The sequence below is a fragment of the Frieseomelitta varia genome, unplaced genomic scaffold (assembly GCF_011392965.1).
Source record: "Frieseomelitta varia isolate USP_RPSP 00005682 unplaced genomic scaffold, Fvar_1.2 scaffold_241, whole genome shotgun sequence".
Taxonomy (NCBI): domain Eukaryota; kingdom Metazoa; phylum Arthropoda; class Insecta; order Hymenoptera; family Apidae; genus Frieseomelitta; species Frieseomelitta varia.
In genome coordinates this window covers 499,417-526,943 of record NW_025109970.1, presented here as the reverse complement: position 1 = coordinate 526,943, position 27,527 = coordinate 499,417, and the positions used below count along the sequence as shown (strand labels likewise).

At 37.9% G+C, this 27,527-nt stretch overlaps 1 long non-coding RNA gene across 1 annotated transcript; it reads right to left on the bottom strand.

The window, feature by feature from the left end:
• Nucleotides 1-1,192: 1,192 nt before the first annotated feature.
• On the bottom strand, nucleotides 1,193-27,145 carry LOC122527974. The gene is made up of 5 exons (XR_006306466.1): nucleotides 27,125-27,145; nucleotides 18,972-18,975; nucleotides 10,867-10,873; nucleotides 5,368-5,514; nucleotides 1,193-1,231 (listed from the first exon to the last, which is right to left on the bottom strand). It is a non-coding gene; the product is annotated as an uncharacterized LOC122527974 (long non-coding RNA).
• Between the last annotated feature and the right edge of the window lie 382 nt (nucleotides 27,146-27,527).

The following is a 27,527-nucleotide window of genomic DNA, read 5'->3' as shown; positions in this document are numbered from 1 at the left end:
AGGAAACTCTATTGCCGTGGCGTACGCGGACACCACGGGTGGAATTTCAGGAGAAGTTGCCGCTGCACGTCAAGGTTTTCAGAGGACCCTGTTATTAATCACGACGCTGCCATCTCCGGGAGCAACGCTCGCTCGTTAGCCCGAGGGGGTTCGTGTGCCTGAGGGGGTGGCCATCTCTTAATTACTTCCGCGCCAATTAACACCGCCTCGAATAAAGAAGGGGCTGCCCGACCGCCAATGGGAGCCCGTTTCTGAAAAAGCCAATTGGCTCGTGAGCACTCGCTTTCGATTTAATATCGTGCCACGTAGTATATTTGCGTACCACGTTCGCAGTCAATCGCTTTCGCGAAATCGAAAACGATCGCCGAGATGACGAGCACGACCAACGATCGGCTTTCCTCTTTCTGAAAGAAATTTCGACTTTGTGACACGGTGACGTGTATGGACTTTGTCCGATGAATTGGTTGAAGTGATATTCAAACTCCTTCGTCTTTCTGGCTAGACTTCGCCTCGAAATCGGGGCGAGTATGACGACGAGGCTCGATGAAACGAAACTTTCCGAGGAGTCACCCCTTCACGCCGGTCGAAGATAGGCCTGAAAGACTTGATTGACTTCCCGTGGGACTTCGCTTCCAGGGAAGAGTACAGCTGATCCCTTCTGGCTATCCAGACCCAGTTCCCTGTCTCGCTCGTTCTCACGAATCCTCCAAACTTCCACCCGAACGTGACTGGTTTACCTGGGTTAGGTCTCAACCGAGCACGAGAAAAGCGCTCGAGTAAATCACGAGAAGATGCTGTATCTGTGTATCTAGCGGCGATGTACCTGTCCTCTGGATGTTCCATTTCCAACGAGAATGTGCAAAATATATCCGGCAAGGACGAAAGTTTACGCGGCGAGAGGAGCTGGCGATTCAGGACACGGCGATATGGCGGTGGTGGACGAGTTGAAAGGGGGATGGATCCGCAGGAGACCCGAGCGCCGAGCAAGTAGAGGGTGAATCGAGTGTGGTAGTCTGAGGGTGGGGTGCTGCCTGGTGGATAAAGGAGCTGAGAGTGGGGTGAGACAGTGGCAGGGGAAGTTGACGGGGATGAGGTTGGCGATTGGCATTTAATTAGCGGCCGGATGACCGCCGCCGCCTCCGGATCAATACACCGCCCCCGGAGGCCAGCGTGCAGGAGGCAGCGGCGATCCCCTTCCGACCCTCTCCAACCTCTTTCCCTCTTTTAACCTCTTCTCCAGCCAGCCGCTCCTCTCTCTTTCTCTCTCTCTCTCTCTCTCTCTCTCTCTCTCGTCCTCCTACTTTCTGCCATCGTCACCCCATCCTCCGTCTCCTCCACCTTTTCCACCACCTCCTCCTCCTCCTCCTCCTCCTCCGCTGATGCTGCTTTCTCCGCCATCCCGTCCCGAGTACACCGAACAGAACCGAACTCGTTTGCCCCGTCGTCGGTGAAACCCTTTTCCATCCATCCCCCGGAGCCACCGGCGGAAAGAGGGGGAGGGCCAACGAGTGGCTCCGCTGCTCCTTAACCTAACCTCCTGACCGAGCACCACGTGCGGGGAATATCCGGAAGCGCCTCGGTAAAATAAAGCGAATCGACGGCGAGTGGCGCGGATCCTCTTGTGCCGTCGTGGCCTCCGGCTCGCTGGACAACCATCTCCCTCTCCTCCTTTCTTTTCTTGCCTTCGAGCCGACTCCCTCTTTCTCCCTCTTTCTACAACCATCCACTCTCCTCATCTAGTTCGTCGTTGATCAACGAGCTTTTCCTTCCCCGCGTACCTCGATGCACAACCACACCGGCCGACTTTGCCCCGTTCGATTCGATATCATAGCGGTCGGCGAAACGTAACGAGGAACGATCGTTACTACGCGCGGTGTGTAATTGCGTTTTCTGGCAGGGCGAGGATATACCGGAAGGACTGTAGAGGAAACTGGTGCCGGTGCACCGCCATTTGGGTGAATACTGGAGGTTCGTGACTAACGACACATGGATCGTCGTTCAGGATCTCGCGAAGGGAACCTCGTTTCGAACCTCGAACACGAAGCCTCGTACGCTTTCAGAGTGATCTTTAACCACTTTGCGCCGCGGCCAATTGCGATTGCGGACCGTAACGAGTGACCGAGCCGTATACAATTATTCGTCGATTTCTCTTTGAACTCGTCGGTATGATGTCACTGAATAGACATGATCAAGAAGCAATAAATTTGTTATTTATTGCAAACCAAACTGTATTTCGTATTTTTCAGCTGTTGAAAAATTTTTAAACATGAGATGGAAAGCGTTCTTTTTTTTTTATAAAAAGTGTATTTGTTAAAGCTAACGCGAGTTCCTAGTACTTATTTTGCAATGACGTACTATTTTTTAAATGTACTTTAAGCTACTTTTCAAACGAAACTCGTTAAACACGATTGTCTTATATCAACAAGAGTTTGATCGCCTATCGGGTTCAGATAATTATGTTTCAGATAATCGTTCTTTATACTTACGATTAGTTTATGTATTCGATGCCAAGTGAGCGATATTTCAATTCTGTTCCTTTTTCTATTACAAATAATAGTCGAGCTATCGAAACTTGACTCGCTGAGATTGCAAAACTTCACTTTGCAATAGCGCAAAATTCATCAGCGTGTGATGAATGAAAACAGCGCAAGTAGAAAGCACTTCGTTCCACAAAATCTGATTTTTCTCGATCGGCTAGATTTTGTAACGCGTCCTAGTAACAAATGAACACGATACTACATAACACGGATACTTTGTTGTTCGTTGATTCACAGGTGATGACACACCGACACTAATTAATGAATTAATATTCATGCGTTACGCCGACAGCCTAAATAACAAAACGGTCTGAAGGACATTGATCCGACGATACGTTGCACGGCGATGGTACACTTATGCAGTCATTAGCGCAGATTGACACCGCGCATTACTCCAAGTCGACCATTTTCCTTTCTCTATGTTGCATCCTTAAAAAGTCACGGCTGTTGTGCAGAAATCGAATTCGATAAAGCGGTGTACGGTGAAGACCATGACTGAATCGGTAATTATACATCTGACGAAAATTATCATCCATTGCAGAATTGAGCACTAAGTATTACACGAAGGATGCACGTTGCAGAAATTACTTTACGCAGTCGGGGCTGATTTCAAACAATTTTTCAAAGTTACGAATGTTTGCTTCTAACAAGAAATATTGTTGTTGATTCAACTTTGTACCTTTGTGCAAATAGAAATAAAATTATCGTACCGACTAACGTACCTATACTAACAAATAATGAACATGTAATTTCTATAAAACAATTACTTTATTTCTAAATTATTAAATTATCTTGCAATTAGGATTAAAGAGTTATTACTAAATTAATTAATAATATTTGTTAGTGATGGCTGTTACTAAATCACTCATGATTAAACGGATTTATAAAATACCTATAGTTGTGCAATTATTAAACGGATTTATAAAATACCTTATACTGTAATTATTAAATTACCGTATTGTCAACATTTTGTTTTCAATATTCACCAAGGAGCTGCACGTGCCAATGCTTCTTCTTCTTTGAGAGGCGAATTCTCTCGGCAGTGAGTCACCGATTTTTAAACTTCTTCATTCGCATATCGGCGACGTGCGAATCGGAAACGAGCTGCAGCCGGATGGATGTTCACTCTCGTTCATGCGAGGAGTTAATCACGGTAAACAGTCTTCATTGTTCCACAACGCGTTGAGACACGGTGCTCGTGCCAAATCGGTGTTTATGCTTGGAATTATGGCCGGTCGAGCAACATCCTTTGAAAATATCGTCGCCGACCGAAAAGGGTTCTCAATTTCATCCTGTATTCCAGTAACTTACGCAGAAAGTTACCAACCCCTCAAATTTATTTAAGAGAAGATATTTTTCTTTCTTTTTTTCTTTTTGACATTAGCGAGCAGTGCAATTAGCGTTACTTTGAATTTTCTGTAGTTATATTTCGCTCACATCGAAAGCAAGTCTGAAATGAAGCTACAGCTCGGTAGTTTCGACAGTTGCCTAATAATATAATAATAATTGTATAATTACGTTTGTACATAAATTGTTTACTTGCAATTTTAATTAATTTATGTGTTATTTCAATTGATTTATTTATATATTACGTTTATTTATTTATATATTAGTTCGATTATTCTGTGATCCAATCAGTATCAGTGTTTAATACACCATATATGTATTATTTTATAGTTTCGTTTGAGTTTGTTTTTAAATTTTAGTTTTTCACGTACTTATTTTCATTGTTCGATGAGCACAATAGAAAAATCACGAAACTAAGATCTACAGTGATAATTTTTGATTTTTTTCTGCATAGAACTATAACTTACCTTCATCTAGGAATTATAAATTAAACGAAGAGTGAGAATAATCATAGAACGTAATACGTAAAATTCGATTCGTGTAGCACAAAGCGTCAACTCCGACATAAGAAGAATGCGTGATTACATTTCGCCGATATCCGCGACTGGCAAATAGAAACAGGAATGAAAATGGAAGAAGCGAAAGAGGCGAAACGAGGATAAATTGATACATCCGTCGGTTATTGGCCGTGATAAGTTACATTGACAGCGGTCCATCTATATGTAAATGCACGATCGTGCCCGGCGATCGATGCCAGATCGATCGGGAATTATTTACATTGTACGCCGGCCGGACGTAAGCGGGGAAATTTGAACGCGTTCCCAGTGGATTAACGTCGCAGTAACACGCGTTAATGGACGTCGCCGCGATCGGCGATTTTATTTATGTGACGATTATTCACACACGGGCCGGCGTGTTCACGCTGCGACTGGCCGATTTATGCGCCCGCCCCCCGACCTGGATGCTGCGCTCGGCGTCTCTCGATGCTTTCTACCCGCGGGCCTTGTCTTTTGCCGATCGCGATATTCCACCTCGGTTTCTTCCTCGTCGGACATACAATGCATCTCGCGGCCTGTGATTTCGAAATCCGACATCGACAATGTATTGTAGGTTCACGTCACCTCAGATTTCTTAACTGAACGCCGGCAACGTCATTTTAACCCCTTGCGCTGGCAACTGGTTCGCGGACCATAACGAGTGACCGAGCCGTATACAATAATTCGTCGGTTACTCTATCTTTTGAACTCGTGTCGGTGTGATATCACTGGATAGATACTATTGGCAACTGGTTCGCGGACCATAACGAGTGACCGACCCGTATACAATAATTCGTCGGTTACTCTATCTTTTGAACTCGTGTCGGTGTGACATCACTGGATAGATACTATTGAGAAGTAATGAATTTATTGTTTGTTTTACCTAAATGTACTTAAAACTGAGAAAATATTACAATTTTGGAACAAAGAATTGTCGATGTTAACACCTTGCGTTGGCAACTGGTTCGCGGACCATAACGAGTGACCGAGCCGTATACAATAATTCGTCGTTTACTTTATCTTTTGAACTCATGTCGGTGTGATATCACTGGATAGATATTATTGAGAAGTGATAAATTTATTAGTTGTTTTGCCTAAATGTACTTAAAACTGAGAAAATATTACAATTTTAGAACAAAGAATTGTCGATGTTAACACCTTGCGTTGGCAACTGGTTCGCGGACCATAACGAGTGACCGAGCCGTATACAATAATTCGTCGTTTACTCTATCTTTTGAACTCATGTCGGTGTGATATCACTGGATAGATATTATTGAGAGGTGAAAAATTTATTATTTGTTTTGCCTGGGTTATACTTAAATATACTTAACATTAGAGAAGATATTGCAATTTTGGAACAAAAAGTTTTTGACGTACGTGGTACGAGAGATTAAATTTGGCGGCTTCGTGAGACTTATATATCGCAAATAGTTGAATACAATTTTCAATTTTATCAACATTCGATAAATAACAATAATATCGCAATTATCCAAATATATCAATTTAATTCAAATATAGATATTATTAGAACCGCGTAGATAATAAATTTCTTAAAATAATGAATAAATTGTACATATTGATTCAAACAAACTCGTGCAAAATTGTCCGACGCGCACCTCGAAACTGCTATTGCGTTAGAATTCATTCGCTATGGCTGATGTAATCATTCTTGAAACTTTCTTTTGAAAAAGAAGAACTCCGAAGTTGACTGAGAAAAGATCGAACAAAATGGACGACGAATTGTTATTTTGCTCGAAAAATTCACGAGAAAAGGGTGACGGAGCACCGCTGGTCTCCTCGTCGGCAGCCGGGCCGGTTGTTTTCTGCTTGGATGTATAAAATACGGGACTTGTTAACAATGTTCGCACCTATGGGTACGTGTGCGAGGGGCGCATACGTTCGTGTACCCGGTCACCGATATAAACGCGATGCGCTGCGGCGAGGGGGCCCCTTTCGGCGACGTCGACCTTCGCCCCGAGATCCCGCGGAGATATTTTATTCCACGGCGATTTTTACGAGCCGATATATCAAGCATCGACCGGGGGCCCGGCCGAAAACGCCCCCGACCCCCGCGGAAACCACCATCGCCGATCCCCATTACACGCGCACCTCGCCTCGCGATCTCTGCTTGATCCTCCGCGTTCTCGCAAGCGAGAAATTAAGGTGTGGTTCTGGAGGAATGGTATTTGAACGAAGTCTTTTTTTTTTTTTTTTTTTAGTGTACGTGTGAGAATAGGTTTGGCGAATATGTAATAAGTTTGTATCGAGCCATCGCGTAAGTTTGGGAATAAGTTGCCGTCGAAGATTTCCGAAAAATTGGCGCAGAAAATTTAATTGATTGGAAAATTCGTTGTCGATCGATTTTTATTGTTTTTTTATTTTATTTTATTTTTGTGTAATATACGAGAAAATACACACAGTGTATGATGCAGTTAATATACAATACACACGACATACTTTAAGATTGACTTTCTTACAAGGCTCGATTACAATTTTTACTCTTGCGATCACACATTTGTAACATCGTGGTATTTTGTACGTTTTTAATTTTTTAATGCACACGAACATGACGAAACGATGTCGTAATGATTGACCAATATTCCCTGTTATTTTTATTTACTGCCAAAAAATATATCTGCATTTCACTTTTCTCATTTAGTATCTTTTCTTTTTCGTGTTCAGAATGCAAGTTGCTATCTGTAAATATATATATATATATATATATATATCCACGTTTGTTAATGTAATCATTTGGCATTAGACGTCGAGTCTAAATGCAAAAGCAACAGTTGGAGACACTCTCGAGATTTAGTATTTACTATAAAAACGAGATGATAAATCTGACAAATGTGTGCCTGTCATTTAGATATACCTAAGTTATTTCACTTTTAGTATAATATATATGACAGTTCAAAATATAATATAATAATAATCAAATAATATAATATAATAATAATCATATCTGTAAGAAGACGAAAGAATATTGCATAAAAAAAATGGCCGACGTAAGAAGAATTCACGTTAATTTTACATTTTGTACAATTGGCTAAGCGACGATGCATTAATTTGATAATGATATGGATAATTTATCTGCCTCAGTTCATGGTGATACCTATCCGAATAAATTATTGTAATTAATTATCTTTATCGTGATTTTACGGTTAAAGCTTTAGCAACGGGAACTTGGCGCAAACCAAAATTTACTTCGAAATATAACCAATCGGAAGTATCGCGATGCAATTATACAATATGGATAATTGATTACCTTTTAATCATACATATTTGTTATTTGTAACATGCTCAACGTATCTTAATCTGCGTGATTAATTATACGACTCGACTAGATTTCATATGCATTCATAATACGTTGTATCTATTTGTCACGTGTAAAATAATTATAAAAGTGTCGTGTCGTATAAAAAGCCGGTGCGTGATCGATTAAAATTTTTAATCTGGTTAAACTGGTATGACAATGAACGCAATTTATCGATATTATGACATAGCAATATTTTCCCCTGTAAGTTTTTTTCATACATACACTACATATACATTTCAATTACATATACATTTAAATTATACATTTCAATTACATATACGTTTAAATTATACATTTCAATTACATATACATTTAAATTATATATTTCAATTACATATACATTTAAATTATCGTAATTTAAATTATATTATATTGTATTATATTATTATATTATAAATTATATTATATTATATTGTATTATATTATTAATATTAAATTATTAAAAAATATTATATTATTAAAAAATAATTACTGTCATATTATAATCTTCGTATTTCCAAAGACAACGTATTCAGAAAGTGATCAAGTTATACATACCTGTATATATAATTTATAGTTAATCAACATTTTCAATTAAAATAGTTATAGCAAGTCAACATTTTAAATAAAAAAAGAAAACATCTTCCGCAAGTGACGAGTTCTCTCTCGGAAGGTCTCAAGACTCTATATTTTAAACGACGTGATGTTTCATTTATCGCTTCGTGCATTAGTGAAACATGTTCTCTCTCCGTCACACGGTACAAGCGAGTTGTACCCGGCATCGAGCAGAATGCACATGCAGTCACATCTATTACGCATAGACGTACACGTGTTTATTATTCGTTTAACACGGCGATGCGGTCGCAATGTGCGTGAAAACAGCGCGCGCGAGACATAAGGCGACAGTGCGACCATAATTCACGAAACGAAGGGGGGTCGAGTATATCTGGTTGTCGTGGCGAACAAGATCTCGCGGCTTTAACGTCCTTTCGAAATCCCGATTTATTCGGGAAATCTCGACCTCTGATGTTTCTGTGATACTCACGCCTTCGATCGACTGTTCGAAGATACATTTTCCAAATTTTGACAACGTTTATTTATTTTCTCCTGTACTTCAGTTTTTTCCAATCAGACTGTATTTTCAATTTTTGAAGGAATAAAGCAGCGAGGAATGAAATATTCAATTTCAAATTATGTTATATTTTTGGCTTTGTTGAGAGGTCTGTTTCTCACGAAATTTTGATTAAGTATAGACCACAATATAGGAAAAAGAAGTAACAGTTCTAGTAAAATAACAGCAACAATATTTATATATATAATACACGTAAATATATATTATACAAGAATATTAACTTTATTTCGGAGAATCGAGGGAAAAGTTATTTATAGTTAAACAAATCCTAATTGTCAGATCGATCATCTTGCTGGATTCCTACACGCAGAGTTAATTGTAAATATTTCAAATTTCAACTACACCTCTTCTATATTTTTCAGATTTTTCAAATCAGATTGTAATTAAAAATTAGAAATTTGTAAGAAACTTTCAATTGAATTATGGTCAGATTTGCATTGTCCGTGTTATCTGATTCCTTGAATCTTAACAGCAGCAACAGCAAAGAGTCACGCTTCTTTCATAACTCCTTTATTCTTTGAAAATTAATTGTGTCCAAGTATCAATTTAAATTTATCATTATTTTATTACTAATACAATTCTTTTTTTATTAAATTCTTTAATTTTACTTTTTTTGGGGGGTGTGGGGGTTTGTTATAAATTTATGTCTGTATATATTATAATTACAGTTTTAATTTTTCTCTTTCCCTTCTCATTTGAACGCAATTTCTTTAGAAAGTCTTTATATAGGAGACCAGAGATCGTTTCAAATCGGCGTTTCCACTTGACCGGTTCGCTTATCGATATTTCTCGAGCAACGTAGCGTAATGTATCGACGACCTTTCAATACCGAGTCCTTGCTTCAGTCGCGAGAATTCTGCGAACACGAGTTCGTTCGCGCCATCGCCGTGCGATTGGAATTCCGTAATTGACGCAGTTTATTATTTACCTGCCACCGCTGACAACACGTTCCTTTCGATCGAGGTCCTTTCTCCTCCGCGAGAATTATATACTGCCGCAACTTCTTTGTTTCGGGTCGATGTCCACCTACGCTGTTGCGAGTGATTGATTCATTCTACTCATTTGGTAATGTTTAATGATCTATGATGATTGATTTGAACGCTCGTTTTCCGGGTGATATTGATTCTGTTCGAAAGATATGAGCCTTTTCTCAGACTTTTGCTCAGAAGTTGTTATTTTTTCATACAACTAACTTTAATTGAATGTATTTAAAGTCATGGTTTTGTATCGTTATTTCTCAAGAAGAGTCCGAAGAAGTTTACCTTGTTCGAGAAGTGAAGGATACTTTAAAGTTTAGAATATATTTCTTAATATAATTATATATAAATTAGATATATATAAAAGTAGAATTATATATATATTAGAATTATATATAAAAGTAGAATAGTACACATAATTTAGGAAAAATGGTACAATTGCCTTCGAAAATCTGAAAAAAAATCTGTTGAAGAAAATGATCTTGAATATCGATTGACAATCAAACAAATGCAGTCGATTACATAAATGGCACAGTAAAGTTAATTTTTGCAAACTATGTTTATTTCAATTAAATTTTAATCGATGCCTTTAAACGAATTGTTGCTCGATATGAACTCCCAAAATACATTGAACGAAAAATCACAAGAATCACAAGAATAAACTGAAATAGTTGCACAAACTATTTGTATCCAGTTTAAATAGAATTTTACCGCGCGATATTGGATAGATCCAGATCATGTGGTCCCTGGAAATAAATACGTGTTTTCAACGATCCCCAAGTGAATTGAAATTAATTTTCCAAAAATCACAAAACCCCATTCGTCAATGTCATAATGGCCAAAACTTGCTGCACGATCTCTATTATTAAATTAACATGAAAGTTGTCGCATAATTGTCATCCACGATATTGGCTAATACTAATTGCCTTGATGGGGCGTAGTCGATCGAAAGGTTCCGAGTCACGATCCGGTGGCGAAGTAGTAGGTACGTTTTACGAGGAAAGAACGTCCCGTGTCAGGGGGCCATCAGGCGGAGCTGGACTCGAGTGCTACTCGCTGAGAAATTGACGAACTGCGAACTACCATCGCGCAAAGTTATATTCGAAGTGATGACAATTACGGTGATGAATCTGCGGCAAGGACAGAAATAGAGCGGAATTTCGGAATCGGCGTGTTACGTTGTTTGAAATTGAACGATCTTTCTAGAAATCGGTTCCCGTGCGAGAACTCTTACAGCCTGTTCTAGTTCTAGTCTATACTTCAGATTTTTTGAGAAAGATGTTCTAGAGAAAGTTTTTTGACAAATAAATTTTTGAAAATGTACTTCTTTCGTGTTTCGAGTTTCAGTAAAATATATTGATATTTAATTAAACTATACTAACTACTAATTTTGATTAAAATATACTAACTTTATTAATTTTAACTAAAATATACTTACTATTAATTTTAACTAAAATATACTAACTACTAATTTTAACTAAAATATACTAACTGCTAATTTTGACTAAAATATACTAACTATTAATTTTAACTAAAATATACTAACTGCTAATTTTAACTAAAGTATACTAACTGCTAATTTTAACTAAAATATACTAAGTATTAATTTTAACTAAAATATACTAACTATTAATTTTAACTAAAATATACCAACTTCTAATTTTAACTAAAATATACCAACTACTAATTTTAACTAAAATATACCAACTACTAATTTTAACTAAAATATACTAACTACTAATTTTAACTAAAATATACTAACTGCTAATTTTAACTAAAATATACTAACATTTAACATTTTAAAACTTATTTACGGACAGAGAACAATTCTAGTATACAGCCTGTTTTGCATATGCAGCGAGAAAGATTTGAAAATAAAAAAATCAAGATTCCATTTTATCCATAATTTGTGTTTGAATATATACTATTAATATAAACAAATATTCAAGAAAATTTTCTAAGATTTACCCGGAGAAATTTATGAAAAATACACAACTAAATTGAATCCAAGTCCTCTGATACTCGATTCACCAAGAATAATAATATTTGAATCACACGATTTACACTTTGTAACTCAAAGTTATAAACAGTGATGACAAATTCAATTACTCTGTATCTGCGGATTTATTATTATACACCAAAATATAAGGCTAGGACCTTCTGTATCCTATTTCTAAGACTTCAAACCACTATTTAAAACAAACAAACAAAAAATCGATTTTTTTGAAAATTTCAAACTCTCCTGACCCCTTAAGAGTCCTCAGCCACCGCCCCCTCCGTTCGCGAAGACTGGTGCTCGCGGTCGGCCATTACGAGTGATACAAAGTGTCACGTGTCACGGCAGCTTGTTTCCGCTGCGATCGATTTGTTTCCGCGCGTTTCGTCCGTCCATTACCGGCATTACGGGCTCGATTTTTTCGTGGAACGATCGCGAAGGTGTGGCTGCCGGGATGAAAAGTCAGTGGAAGCGTTAGCGGAGGCGGCACACGGCTCTCCGCTCGAGACAATGGCGATCGATCTTCCCCCGGGGACGGCGACTCAATCGGAAATTGCCGATGAATAGGGACGATAGATGAAAACTCGCTCTATTAAAATGTCTAGTCATTTTTTTCTTTTTTCTTTTCTCTTTTCTTTTCTTTCTTCCAGCCTGAGCACCGGGCTGAAGATCGGAGATCTTCCGCCGATCCTTGCCGCGGACAGCTGCGCTGGAAATAACTCTCGCAACTCTCCCTAACCGTTTCCTTCGATACATCGCGTTGACGACGACGAACACGACGATCATGGTTGTTGTTGTTGTTACGGCGTTCCTCTCTGCCAAATAGCGGCCGTGGCTTGGCACGCTCGATTCGTGTAAGTTGCGGCCCGATTTCGAGCTATTCGATGAATTCTCGCGTTCAAGTTGGCAGAAGGCATGGCGTATTTGCCACAAACGGATCGATTCGGCTTTTGCCCCGTACCTGCGTGGTATTGATTCGGATGTGAAAGACCGAGTAACACTCGTCTGGGTTAATTTCAGAGAAAATGATACGTCGTAATTTTAGTTTGTGGTTATTTTATTATTCGATTTGTCGTGTGAGTGAAATTTTCGTTAATTCCTGAATTTGAATCAATTCACCATCGAGCGTGAACGAAAAGTAATAGATGGCATGGGAAATTGATGAAATTTCAACTTTACAGTTCTACAGGCGTAGAATCGTCTAATTTTGACATATAGAATTATTCATCGTTCCGTGAAATTAGAGTTATTAGGGAGTATGATCTCTTGTTACTTCGTTTCCTTTTTCGACTTTCAGTTTTCCAAGTGTAATTCGCAGTTCGTTCTCGCAATTCGAAAGAGATACGTTTGAATGTTACTGATTTTTGAACTCGTGCGCGTTTCCTTACTCACTTTTGGTGTGCAGTGTTCCTTCAGGAAATGTTTCAAATGTTGCACATCGCGTGATATTCGCGTCCCGAGGAAAAAAGCAGTTCAACAAAAAGTTAATTGTCACGTTGCACAATTCCCTCAGTACCGTGCAACTTTTGTTCGAAACATCTTTCCGTATGAGAATTTAAACTTCTTACTCAACAAAATGTAATTATTATAAATAGAGCGCATCGTTGATCGTATATACGTACACAGAGTACGATTGCCTGCTCGATGATTAAAATTTTGCAATAAACTATGACTACAGTGCAATAAAAAGACAATATTTTGCAATAAAAATATATTTATTTGCAATAAAATTTACTAGAATTTATTAACAAATGAAGTTTGTTAATTTATTAATTTATTAAAAATTAAAGTTTAATAATAAATGAACTATTGTTGTGATTAGTCAAATTATTAACGGATTGACGGAGTTATATAATTTTTAATACACTACCTGATGGAGCTCGTTATTTTTTGTACAATTTGTTTTAAGCTAAAATTTACTTTGGCAAATATTTTAACATAAAATTGGTTGTGGTGGAACTCCCTTTATCTCCACCAAATTTTAGTCAATACCCAACTAAACGAACTCTTGATTCCCGTTATGCGAACCTGAATTCTATTGTATGAACGAAAAATCACTAATGGAGGATGAATTGTAATGCGATTCCAGTTGTATAAACGATTTATTTCCTGACAAGTTCGTATAGTAAGCGAAGTTTCACTGTACCTATATATATAAAATATATAAAATATATATATATATATATATATATAAATGTATAAAATATAAAATATATAAAATATATATATATAAATATAAATGTATAAAATATAAAATATATAAAATAAATATATAAAATATGAAATATATATATAAAAATATAAATATAAATATAAATATATAAAATATATATTTGAAAATATAAATATAAATATATAAAATATAAAATATATAAAAAAATATAAAAAGTATTCTTGCGTTCATGCTATCTTTGTCAAATAATACGTTCCTCGGAGCAAAGTGACTCACCTCGTATAAACTACTCATCTCTCCAGATAGATAAATAGAATTTTATTGCAGTATCAGCGCGTAAAATTTAGTATCTGCGTAACTGAAACGCACGAACTTTCATTGGCAGAGAGAAGAAAGTGTACGAAATTGGGGAAACTTGTTACGTTGAAAGGGGGCGCTTTCGATGAGAGGACGCTAACTTCCACGCGTCATTGTTCTCTGTTATCGCGTTAGAGGGGGAAAAAGCAGAAAAGCCGAAAGTAAATGCACGCGCGATCGTTTCACGGCCGTAAGTCTGTCGGATTAAGTTCTTCAGTGAGCGCCGCTTATTTTTCGCGTTGCCCGGCAGCTGTAATAATGAGATTTAAAAAGCACCCTCTGCTGTCCGTCTGTGTGTGCGAGGAAGCAAAGGGAAAATCAACAGGGATCCAGCAATTTTCCGCTTCAGTATCGTTGGAAAGAACCGTTCTCCATGAACTCGGTCGTTTTCCTAAATAACCAATCGAGGCTAATCACAGACTGAATGAATTTAATTCACACTATGAAACTACCAAAATGGCCAAAATGACTAATAGAAATTTTAGAATGCATAAGTTTGACTATAGAAAATTTAGAAAAATTCAGCTCTTGTATTATATTTGTGAAATTACTTTAAATTCTCTTCTATCCGTTGCTCTAGAATTCAAGCAGATCTTGTACAAAACACACCTCGAGTGTCAGGCATGAAATTTTCCAGAAGGGGGAGAAAAATTATCATTTACTTAGAATTTGCAAATACTTGGATTACTCGTGCATAGAAAAGCAAAACTGTGACTTTTTTCATATATTATTTTTATTTTCAAATGGAACATGAGTATAGTATGCACTAGAGTATAGTAATGATTGAAAATTCAGTATCTGCAAGGAGTCCTCTAGCTACTTGCATCGCAATTTCAAAGAGAGACATTGAATTTATCTCGCACATTCAGAGACCCACCATCTCCTTCCCATAGTTGCCTCTTGCAAATTGCGAAATTTTCTCAGTTTTAAGTATATTTCAGTGTAACCCAGGTGCAAAACGAACAAGCTTCATTGCCTCTTAATAACTCCTGTCCGGCGATATCGTATCGACGAGTTCGAAAGAAGAGAAAAGCGACGAAATTATTGTGTACGGTTCGGTCACTCGTTATGGTCCGCGAACCAGTTGCCAGCGGAAAGGGGGTTAAAATATATTCCGACCGAGTTCCAGAGAAAATCGTTCCGTGCAAGTGGTCCTTCAGAACAGTGCCAAAGCTGTTTCGCGATAAACCACGTGTCCACGAATGAAATTCGGGATTCCGTGGAAACAAACGCGATATCATCCCTCGGCGATTATCGCCGGGCGACTTACTCCCGAGGAATCCCTCGGCAAACGTCTGGACGTTTCACGCTACATGGATCAAGGCTGGCAATCGGGGCGATATTATTTCATCGGTCGGAAATAGAGAGAGAGAGAGAGAGAGAGAGAGAGAGGAGGGCGGTCAGGACAGAAAGTTAGCATAGGCGGTGACTTAGTGCTCCTCAGGGTGCCGTCTGTCAACCCCGCCGTTACAGCCTTTCTTATTTCGCGATATTTTGTCGCCGCCGGCCTGCGATATTTATCGTCCACGCAGGGACCCTTGCCCCTTTCCATCTTTCATTTCTTTATTCCTTCGTGGCCGGGTAATCTTTGCAGTTCGCTCGAAAGGGAAAATTAATCGAGCCGCACCGCTCGATTGCCCGTGAGTGAAATTTACAGGTGAGATATATATATATATCGAGACTGTTTAATTTAATTTTGGCCTTTGATCAGGCGATCATGGCCTCGATATTAATTTCAAATACTTTTGATAGATAGATGCCAAAAGCATTCAATAGATAATGTAAATTAGATTAGTATGTAGTTGCGATTGTAATTCGTATACAAAAATAATAAATAGATTGATAAATGTGTATAAAAGTATATAAGTAAATGTTTTATTACAAATATGTATAAATAAATTACAAATTAAATCGAGTGATACAAATCAGTATAAATGGAAAAGTTAAAATTGAAGGTGGATAGGAATTTGCCTTCACAGAAATATCTAAAATAACTTTAAATACTTATATCTGTTCCACGTTGGGATTTTAAAGTAACTTAAATATGTATCTTTTTCTTTCGTTTATGTTCTATGAGTTTCATGTAATGTAAGTATTTGTGTTCCTTGAATGATATTGGTATATTTCTTGCAACAATTTAGAACGAACCATAACGAGAATCGCGGATTTTCATGCGCAAGAGTTGTTTATAATTTATATTTCATTTTTATTTTTACGAACGTGTTATATTTTTATGAACATGATTAAAGAAATAGAAATGTTGTAATAAATTTTTCATAAATGCATAATAATTTGTCCAACTGTGAACGAAACTGAAGGAACGAAGTTTTTTTTTCGAGATTTTCGGTTTTGTAGTATATTTTGTTTGTGACAACTGACACTACGAAACTATTGAATACAGTTTAGAGATAGCGTCAAATGTTTCAAGTAATTTTCTTAATAAGACAAATCTCGTGGCATTCCCTGTTTCTTCTTCTTATCCTTCAAATGTTAACATTCGTCTACGTGCGCGTTAATGTTATTTTTATAAAGAAACATAAATCACATAGATATTCATACAGATGTTACTTTCTAGTGTATTTCCATTTCAAAAAATCCTACGTGAGTTTCTTTATTTTATGAAAACTCATAAAAAAAAAAAAAAAAAAAAAAAGGGAAAATGGACACAGACTAATTTTAAGAGTTCTACTAGTAAACTCTTTCTACCATTTTCCATCGTCTGTCTGGAACTAAAAATTCTGGAGGTTACGGACGCGCGATTTGAGACTGCTCCCGAGAGAGTAAGAATTATTGGTCGTCGAAATTTTGACAAACGCCGGCTCCAAGTCGAAATATACTCGGGAGTGGGGGGGAGGGGGCAGTTAATTCCGCTACATTTGAACGCGTCCCGAGGAAACGGCCAGATATATCACGCAAATTGCCATTGTGGCCGCGACAATATGCTAAACGCAGCCCAGGCTGTTAGCATTTCATTATTCCGCCACACACGTGAAGCGAGCCATTGGAAATTCCGCTTTCTTTTTCTTTCTTTTTTTCTATTCCAGCACGCGTTTACCCTCCTGACACGGACACGCGTGCCGCATTCTGATCGAGGGGGAATTGCCAATTGCTTCGTATCGTTTAAACCGCGTGTACACGTGTCGCATGCGAAGGCGAATATGGTTGTAGTTCCTTCCCTCTTTCGCTTGTTCTTTTCTATCAGTTCAAAGAGTTCAAGTAACGACACGAAATTTATTTATATTTGTTCAAACGTTTCGTGAAAAGAAAGGAAACATTTATCATTTATTATATAGTGGAAATGTTTGTTCAACAGAAAGAACAGGAGAAAAATGTAAACGAGGTACGAAGTTAAGTTAGTACGAGTAAGTCATTTATTTCTTGCTACATTTTCAAATCCGATTGTATTTTTTTTTAACGTTGGAAATATCTCGAGTTTGAATTCAAACGTGAAGAAATTGTTACCGATACGCACGATTTCAATCTGAATCTTCGCAATGTATTTTTGCCTTTGATAGATTTGACATTTTCTACCTCGTTTCGAATAATTCCCTTCGAGCACGACTGTTCTATATTGGAGAAATTATTACGAATATTCTCGGTTTCAAGAAAGGTTATTTCTCTGAGTTTTTGCAAAGAATTACTCTGAAAATAGTTTATTAATTTAAACGATAATAAAATTAGCTGATGACACTGAGAATAAAGAAACTAATCAAATAATTAATAATAAAATGATAATATTAATGAAATAATTAATGTTAATATAATAAAATAATATTAATGTAAATAATTGTTTTAGTAAATGTTAGCACTAGCTAGACTTGAAACTGTTAAAAAAAACTAATCACTAATGCGACAGAAACTCTTTTCTTCGTAGTATGAATATCAATTGCAGAAGCATATGTCTTTTAAATTATTTGCATCACGAATACTTCTTATAATCGATTAATATTAATAAAGAATACCATACTAAACTATAGTAAATGTTTCGATCGAGACAAATTAAAAAGAATTCAAATATTACGTTTTATTTTTAATTTCAATTGCACGAATTTTCATGAAGTTATAAGATATTTGTTCCAAATGTACGTTCAATAAAACATTAGCGCGTAGAGTGAATCGGCAATACACGATTTAAATTTCTGACGCACGCAAATAGATCGACAATTTTAAATTCCTGCCACAGTTCCCATTTCCAATATTCATTTTTTCACGGAAACATTCTTACACACGCGTCTCGTACTCTGCAACTAATTTCATCCCTCCGCTATCTGATCCAGCGAAATCCCGAGAAATCTTCGACAATCGTACGAAGAACGGTCGCGCGAGTCGCGAGAACGGCGGAAACGACGAGAGAGGGTTGGGCGCAAAAGGGACCGCGAATCAGTGGATCGGATCAGCGAAATGCATCGAGCCAGCTTAAATCCTCGAACTCATTAATGGGGTTTGCATCGTCGACAGGGCCGGCTCGCGCAGCTTTATACTTGAGGTTTAACTCGCGCGCTGGTCAAATTAATTTGCAACGATGGACGAGTTGCCCGGTTGCTGCTGCTGCGCGTTGCGCCGTTAGCGTTGCATTTCGAATGGGGAGATTAGCCCCGTTCATTAAACACAAACCTACTACACATCTGCCAGGAGATTTGGCCGCGATGCGAAACCACCGGTGTATCGCAACCTCCTCCAACCTCCCCCACGCGTCATCGTCCTCGAGTGCCGTCGGGTTTTCGTACTTTCGTGCCTACGTCTGCCTTTCTGCTTCTCGATGGATCTCTTTGATGGATCAACTGCAATCCCGGGCGATAGTTTGTCAGACGAATTTCAGCCACGATCGGCCGCGAGTGCCGTTTCCCTTCGAGGCAAAGTAGCCGACGATGGAACACAAACACCGGGTTGTTTCGTTTCGGGCGAAAGGATTTCGAATGGGGAAGAGAGTGGGGAGATTTGGGATGTATCGACGCGAATAGTGGCCATTCACAGGTAGCTATGCATCCGCTCAGCGAGTGTTTGCCAGCTGCGAACGCTTCGAGTGTGAAACATCGGTGGTAGCTCTTTTTCAACCCTCTGGGACGCGACGCGGTCGTCGATCGACGACCAAGATCGCTTTTAGTAGTTTTCACAAATATTTACAATTTTTTCTTGCTTCGCCTGGGAATTTAATCCTTAAACTTAAGCCGAAAACCTAATTGTTTTGAATACCGAACGAGGAGCGTGTAACGAATTAACCCCTTGGCGCTGGCAACTGGTTCGCGGACCATAACGAGAGACCGTGTACAATAATTCGTCGCTTTCTTTTTCTATTGAATGACATCACTGAATAGAAATTATAAGAATTATTATTAACTTATCACTTGTTTTGCCTGGGTTTAATTTTAATATTTTATTTAATTTAAATATACTTAAAACTGAGAGAATATGTTGCAATTTGGCACGTCATTCCAGCGCAAGAGGTTAAAAAGACACGCTTTAAACGTACATTTTTTTGTTATGTTTATTTTATATATGACGCATCACTTCTGACATAGTATTTATTCAACAGGTTTCTCTCTTTGAACTTCTTACAAGTAAATCAATTGTATTTTAAATTCATTCCAATTCAAGCACGAATTGACACAATTTTCACCGTTTGAAGACGCGGTATTAATCTAACTGTAATAATTGAATGAAAAGAAAAAATAATTGTCACAGTATATCATCTTTCTGAGACGTACGATCTCACTAAACTATTGACAAATGAACAATCTAGGTATATATACTTTTCCCTAGTGCAATCGAAGAATCAACCCAGAATTAACCGAAAATTTCCCGTTTCAACTTTCCATACGAATGATAAATCTCCGGAAGATTTTTGTCGAAATCTGTCGCGCGGGGGAAAAGAAAAGTAACCAGCAATGAACGAACACGTTGTTATTACATCTCGTGCGATCCACCGACACGCGGTGCCTCGTTTCGCCGTGTTTCACTGTGACAAATGGCTCCCGTGATCGGCTATTGACGACTCGCTGACGTAATTCCATTCCGCTCGTTAACGAATACCAAACGGTAGCCGAGCCACGGTTTCCACGGCTCTGATATATTTAACAATACGCGGGGGAGGCAGGGGAGGAGGGAGGCTGGGCGAGCATTGTGCGGAACTGTGCCGGTGGTCCGCTTCCGATTATAATGATAATCATCATCGCTGCCACGGGGTGTGTATCGCCCCGGCGCGCTATTGATTGGAAATATAAGTCCGCGTAATTCATGTAATCCATATCCGCGCAATTAATTATCGTTCGTTGATACGTTGTAATAGCCATCGTTGCAGCCAGCGCGCGTACGCTTGTTCCACGTTTGGATTACAATCCCGGCCTCTCCGGTGTGCATGTTCGATCCCGTTGTCGAGAAACGAAACGCTCCCGGGTGCGTGGATCGTCCAGAAATCCGGAACTCTTCTTCCGCGTTTCGTTTCGTTTCGTGAAACGAGAGAGAGAGAGAGAGAGAGAGAGAGAGAGAGAGATTTTCATTCTAACTCTTCTGCAAGCTGGAATTATTATTAACGATGTTTGTAAGGTAAAGTTAGTGTTAGGTGAGACATCGAAGCGATGTGATTTCATTCTCTATTATTATTATTATTATTATTATTATTATTATTATTATATAAAATTCTCTATTATTATTATTATTATTATATGAAAAATTGAAAATATTAAAATTTCAAATGAAATTATTTGAGAGATTAAACGTATTATTCTTAATATTGAATAATTATTTATTGAAATTCATCTAATAATAAAAATTGGATAAATATTTAATCTTGAAATAGATGATAAAAAAATTATTCTATATTTTATATTTAAATTTCTATAAATTCGTGGACAAATTAATCATAATACTGATGATACAAAAATATTAATATTATAAAAATTTTGTATCATGATTTATTCAACTATAATTTATTCTGTATACATAACTGATTATATGATGAATGTTAGCCATTTAAAGTATTTTATATACGTAAATCCTCTTCGCATAACATGAATCGATGTGAAATTGGGGCGAATTTGCAGCAGTTCATTAAGAAAATTTTTAAATAAAATATAGAAATGAACGCCCGAGTACTCGGTTCTCAACACAAAGATTAAAGTATTAAAGGTTTGACGTCGTAGCATTTTCATTTACTGTATTGCCACAAACAGATTTTTGACACATTTCTTAAAAATCATTCTTCAAATCTGTTACTAAATATAAACATCCCAACGCAAGAACTTGAAACACGCTCGAACGTGATGTAATTCCTTTTCCAATCAATTTATCAGTCATTAAATTCTGTCTTTCAACGTTGAATTAAATTCAGTCAATATTTACCACTCCTTGTTGTCCATTCGGATTCCTTGATTTATAACGTTGTAAAAATTATTGCTCCATCCTTAATGGACCAAGGCAAGTGGCCTGAAAAAGTATAACATTGAAACGATAGATATGAAATGGGGCAATTAAAGTCTTGTCATTGAGAGACAAGCTAATGCTCCAGGTTTTCGCGATTAACAGTCAGATGAATCGGCCGAGCCAAGCAGTTGGAAGAAAGAAAGAGAGAAAGAAAAAGAAACGGTAAATTGATGGACTCGTCGTCGGCCCGGTGGCAGTGTCGTTACCAGTCTAATCGGGAGATATACCGCCGCGGAAAATATACAGAAGTTGTTCGTGGCGTTCTTAAACGGCGAGTATTAACCGGAGGTACGAGATGATAAACCGACAGCTGAGCGGCAGAGAGAGAGCTGCAATAAATGTTTCGTGGCTCGTAAAAACGTTATTGCCTTCCATGCTCGGCGACAGCGGAGGAACATGACCGAGCAAATGCAAAAAGCCACGCGAAGAAACGCTGGTGCCGATCAGAAACTGGTATATATATGATATCATTTCGCGAAAGGTAGTCGAATTTTGCTTTCGTATAAATTACTCGGTCTCGATTGTGAAATTTGTTGACAATTCTCCGCAGAGAATGCTAAAAAGAAGAAGGAGTTTGTGAGAAATAATAGAGTACCGTTGCGGGAGAGATTAAACTCAAATTTCTAAAAATACAAACGTGCGAGATTATGTAAAAAATTACGAAATTTTGTTGAAATTTGATCTAATTAATACACACACACACAGTTGGTTTGCATATTCACATTTCTAGTACATAGTGATTGCTCAAAATATGTCAGTCATCGAATTTTAAAATTCGAAAATTCTTAGTTACGTGTCTTTTGAAATAATTTGTTAAATGTAATTGGAATTTTGATAGAGAAAAAGTATCTGAGATTATTATTAACTTTCTCTGGATGCACGTGACACTTCCAAATTTAAAACTCGTATAAAAATCATCATGTAAAAGTACATGCAACAATCACATGATATCTTAACATCTCTGTCTTTTCTAATATATCTAATATATTTAATATATATTCTACTTTTATTTTCTAATCATCAACAAACATCTATCATCTTCTTTACATTGAATATAAATATATATATAACTTAGCAAATATTTCCTTTGACAAAACCTAAATCAATCGTTTCATCTACCACCTCCCCTTTGCTATAGAAATCTCCCAACGAAATTCCACACGAGTATTAAATGTACCATTTAAAACGTTATATCTGCGTGCGTTATAACGTTGGCCGAATTAACTCGCAAGGCTAATTCCAAAGGCGTCGCCGTCTCGAATATGAAAAAAAAAAAAAAAAAAAAAAAAAAAAAAAAAAAAAGAAGAAGAAAGAAACGCGACCGGGACTTTGTTTCACAGGGCTCTGCTCCCCCTTTCCGCGTGGCACGGGACCGCCGCTAATATCGCCCATATAATCTGTCGCTCGTCCCGAATAAATAACCCGCTGCGAAGCTAATAAAATTCGCCGGCTGCGAAATTTTGTCAGCGGTGCACGTTCCGCCGGGCTTTGTTTCCCGACGACAGAAGATTTCCCGCGACGCCGCGCGGGACGCTGTCTGGATAAAGACACATGGCCGACGATGGCGGCGCGCTCGTCGCTTCATTTGTCTTTATATTAACGGCACACGCCGTATCCGTAACGCTATAACGCCCTATAACACCACGACACGCCGGCAAACTTACACGCAACACGTCGTCTTCCTCTTCTTCTTCTTCTCGAGGCGTGAACGGCCTCGCGTATAGGTGAAACGGTCCCCTTTCTCGTCGACCAGGGGCAAGGGAGATTGCGTGTAACCCCTTAAATGGGGAGCGACGATTCGTTGGCGATGGTTCGGTAGGGTTCTGATGGGATTAAGGCGCTGGAAAGTATCTTTTTTCGTTCAACATTTCGCGCGTACGCGCGCGAGTATCTGTTTTCTGTTATTCCCGCATTCTCGGCCTGAACGTCTGCTCCGCTTCGAGACTCGTTCTCCGTCATTATGAAGCGTGAGGCTTCATCGGGGATACCGTCGCTGCAACGACGATGCAAATGATGAGAACGACGTTCGACGTTCGAAAGCGTAAGCGCGTCGAGAATAATTTTGTTCCAAATTGCAACAATTGCTCAGTCTCAAGTACATTTAAATGTAACCCCCCCCCAGGCGAAACAAATGATAAGTCTAAATGATGAGTTCGAAAGAAACGGAAAGCGACGAATTTATTGTATATACGGCTCGGTCACTCGTTACGGTCCGCAATCAGTTGCCAGGGCAAATGGTCAATAAGGAATCCGAAGTTCGCCCCGGTGCAGATTCGCGTTGGTACCCCGGTGGAGAGAAACTTTCAAAACGCATGAAAGATGGAAGGAGGAATTAGTGTTTCTTTTTTCTTTCCTTCTTCTCTCTCTCTCTCTCTCTCTCTCTCTCTCTCTCTTTCTTTCAGCGTCTCTTAGTTTTGACTGCAACGATAAGCTGCAGGTAACTGCGCGCCGCGCAAAATAAACTTCTCCGCTGCGTACATAAAGTAATACCTCGATCCAGGGAGACTCGCCTTCCTTTCAGAGCCGTGGGGCAGGATTGGATGGTGGCTCCCAAGAGGTTAATTTCGTGCCGAAGGGCGGAAAATATTCACGGTTCCTTAAAATCCGGCGGAGCCCCGTCTCTTACGAGGCTTCCTCTGGGGTGGCGTTATGCCAAACGGTCACTCAAAATACCACACCCCACCCTCCCGTTTCTCTTGCTCGCCCGTGGCAACGATCCTTTAATCCGCGCCAAACTGTCCGGGATATTTCCTCCCTTTCGGCTGAAAAGTAGGCGAATAAAACTCCGCATTTTCTTTGCGATACGCACGTCCTCGGAAAGGGAATTTTCGTTTCGAATTTTCTTTTTTTCTTTTTTTTTGTTCGACGCAATGGACGATTGGAGTGCTCGTACTTTGCCGTTACTGAGGATATTATATAGAACGAAGATTGTTACTTTGGTTCAAGTCTAGGTTGAAGCATGAAAAGTGTATTTGAGATTGGGTGAAGATCATTTACAGTGGTTTGGTGAGAATTAGCTTAAAGTAAAGTGAAAAGTTTTAGGTGAATCTTGTGCAACTGTTTCTTCAACATCTTGTAGTCGATGGAAAATTCCTTTCTTTTTTCTTCGAATTCGAAAATTTTTTCATAATTTTTACCATTTACGATCAACGCCTTGAAGATCGACGTTTCTTCTTTGCAGCAACTGCTCTTGAAACTTGCTGTACAATCTTTTCACTTATCATTCTATCGAACTTTGAACATTGGGATTTCCCGAATTTGTCATTTCACCCTTAAATATCGTCTATAAGTAATTTTATTGTATGATAGTGAATTGTCCCCAAGTAAGTTTAAATTTCATTTTTAGATATTTAAGAATTTTGATTGCAAGGCAGTGTGCATGTCTATTCGAGTGCAAGGTCCGACTGTCCGTAATTATTGCTTTCGTCTGATTTCAGTCCATCAGATGCACAGTCAACGGATGCTCCTGCGACTCGTTCACGCCAGGGAAGCGGCATATCCGGTACTGCGACAGGTGCCACCACGGATGGGTGCCACACGGTGAGTAACTCGAATTTTTTCTCCTCCCCATTTACTGGAAACAAACGAAACGATGGGTTTATCTTGATCATTAACAATTCGCATATAAATTAGCTGGATAAATTAAAATTGTCCCTTTAGCGGTCTCAGTATAACTAACTCAGTAATACGATGAAATGTGACGTTGCAATCTAATAGAAAACGTATCAATTTAATTAATTTGTTTAGACGAACTTGCCATTTATTTACTGATCTTACTTTCGAATCATTCTGATGAGAAATTGTCCAATTTGGTGTTGAAGAATAAGTTCTTCTTGCATTTTTAATTTAATAAGTTTCTTTGAATTCGGTACAAAGACACCGAGTTAATTTCTGCTCTTTAATGATACATTTAATTTAATTTAAGAATAATATAATAATAATAATAACAATAAATCAACAATAATACATTTAATTTAATTTAACAATTTGATTTCAATTTATTTCTAATTCAAATATCAAACTTTGGAAAAAAAAACATTCCAATTTAAGAGAAAGCAAATCAGATCAGATCCATTCTCAGTTGACAGTTTTTCAATGAACTTTTTGTCGTTTTTTGATGAAACGAAACTTATAATATTACGAGAAATAATCTCGTAAACTACATCACTTGTTGTTAGTTATTTATCGTTCGTCCTCACTAACAATAATGAATACAATTATTATCCTAAGAAACATATATTTATATAGTGTGATTTAATATAATAAGTAATTAATATAATAATATGGAGTTTTCCATATAAAGTCAAAAGCAACATTTTGTTATGGACATGTTTAGACCTAACATCCGTTCTCAACCAACTCGAAATTTAACTACATTAAAATTCTATTGATCTGAACCAAATTTTAATAATCAAATGGACTTTTGCTATTTTATTGAGAATCTCCTATTATGTGAATTCTAATTATACAAACTATATTTGTACTCCGAGGTCCATGTGAACGGAAATTTTACTATGTTTCTGATTCAAATCAAACTCAAGTCCTAAAAAAAAAAAAAAAAACTTATCTAAAAGTTATCATACATAAAAGTTAAAACTGATCTATTAAAATAACTTTGAATTATTCAAAGAAATTACAAAAACGCAGAAACGATCGATGTTTCGTCCTTAACGACCAGTCGTTTCAATTACGCGATCCGCTTCTCAATGTATCGTGCGTCGCCGTCTTATTCACAAACCTAAGAGAAGATTCGGCGATCCGTTCACGATCGAGAAGTGGTTAAAAAAGATCCAAACCGGCATTTGGATCGCGTGCACCCGGTTAAACGCAAATTTTCCAACTGTCAGCATACTTCATCCGGGCGGCCCTCAGGGACGAAATTCAATTTTCCAAGGATGACCAGCGGTCGTCCCTTCGCGGCCGGCGTTTCCACCCTTCTCCGCCATGCGCGCGCGCGCGCACGTTTGCATACGTATATGTATATATATATATACATATGGAGGGGTGGTGCGTGGTTTATGTCCTCGTAAGTTTCAGAACGTGGAAGAGGAACGATCTGGTTCGTCGTTGATCAGCTCGTTCAGCTATGAAACGACTTCCAAAGCAGCACGCTACAGGGTGTAGCTCCTCGTTTGCGTAAAATTCTTCTGGTCTCGTTAAAATTAAGGTTAAATTGCTCGATCTTTTTTTCGAATTAAGACCCTTCGACGTTGACCACTTGCGCGGACCGTAACGAGTGACCGAAACCGTATACAACAACTCGTCGCTTTCTTTTTCTTTCGAACTCGTCGAGATGACGTCGCTGCATGGAAATCATTGTGAAGTAATAAATTTATTATTTGTTTTGCCTTAAACTTAAATATACTTAAAATCGAGAAAATGTCGCAATTTTGGGACAAAAAGTTCTCGACGTGCGTTGGAAGAGGTTAAGGGTCGTCTTCAGAGTTAGGTTGTCGTTTTGTGAAATTCAACAGATCCAATGATTTAACCTCTCCAATTCTTTTTAAATGACGACAGATTGTCTTAAACTTTTTATTCTTTCTTACAAGCAATTATATATATATAAAATTTATATTTATTGTATATAAATTATTATTATATATATATATAAATTAAATTTAAAAAATTTATATTTATTATATATAAATTATTATTATTATGTATATATAAATTGAATAAATTATATATAAATTATTATTATAAATTATTATTATATATATATAAATTAAATAAATAAAATTTATATTTATTATATATA